Here is a 688-nt window from a genome sequence, read left to right as displayed (position 1 = left end):
TCTGTATAATAGGCTCTAGTTTCATCCACCTCATTAGAACTGACTCACTCCTTTTTATGGTTGAGTAATATTCCATTGTGTATATGTACCACAACTTCTTTATCCATTCACCTGTCGATGGATATCTAGGTTGCTTCCATGTTCTAACTATTGTAAATAGTGCTGCGATGAACAATGGGATACCTGTGTCTCTTTCAATTTTGGTTTCCTCAGGGTATATGCCTAGGAGTGAGATTGCTGGGTAGTAAAAATACGGAACGCTTCATGAATTTGCATGTCATCCTTGTGCAGAAACCATGCTAATCTTCTCTGTATTGTTCCAATTTTAGTATGTGCTGCCGAAGCGAGCACTGCTTTTCTCTGTTTTTAAGATTTTTTCCTTATCTTTAATTTTCAGCTTTTAGTTTTATCTAATAGTAAAAATGTACTTTCATTTTATTCCTATAGGCATAGGTGTATATCCCTTCTGCTTATCCCGATTTAGGCTCTCAGAGTGTACTGAATAAATGGATCAGTGTCTTTTATCAGCTTTTGGAAGCTCTCAGCCATTATCCCTTCATATCTTGCTGCTATCCCAGTCGCTTGAGCTTTTCACTGTTTCTTCTAGTGTAATAGACTGTCTATATTTCTATCCTTTTACCTTCCCATGCTTCATTCTGGATATTTTTTTCTCATCTAACTTCTAAGT

At 36.8% G+C, this 688-nt stretch overlaps 1 non-coding gene across 1 annotated transcript; it reads right to left on the bottom strand.

Moving 5' to 3' along the window:
- Positions 1-246: 246 nt before the first annotated feature.
- On the bottom strand, positions 247-349 carry LOC128057004 (U6 spliceosomal RNA). The gene has a single exon (XR_008200202.1). It is a non-coding gene; the product is annotated as a U6 spliceosomal RNA (small nuclear RNA).
- Between the last annotated feature and the right edge of the window lie 339 nt (positions 350-688).

The sequence above is a fragment of the Budorcas taxicolor genome, chromosome 11, assembly GCF_023091745.1.
Source record: "Budorcas taxicolor isolate Tak-1 chromosome 11, Takin1.1, whole genome shotgun sequence".
Taxonomy (NCBI): domain Eukaryota; kingdom Metazoa; phylum Chordata; class Mammalia; order Artiodactyla; family Bovidae; genus Budorcas; species Budorcas taxicolor.
The sequence above is the reverse complement of the archived record's forward strand: the minus strand, read 5'-3'. Positions and strand labels throughout refer to the sequence as shown.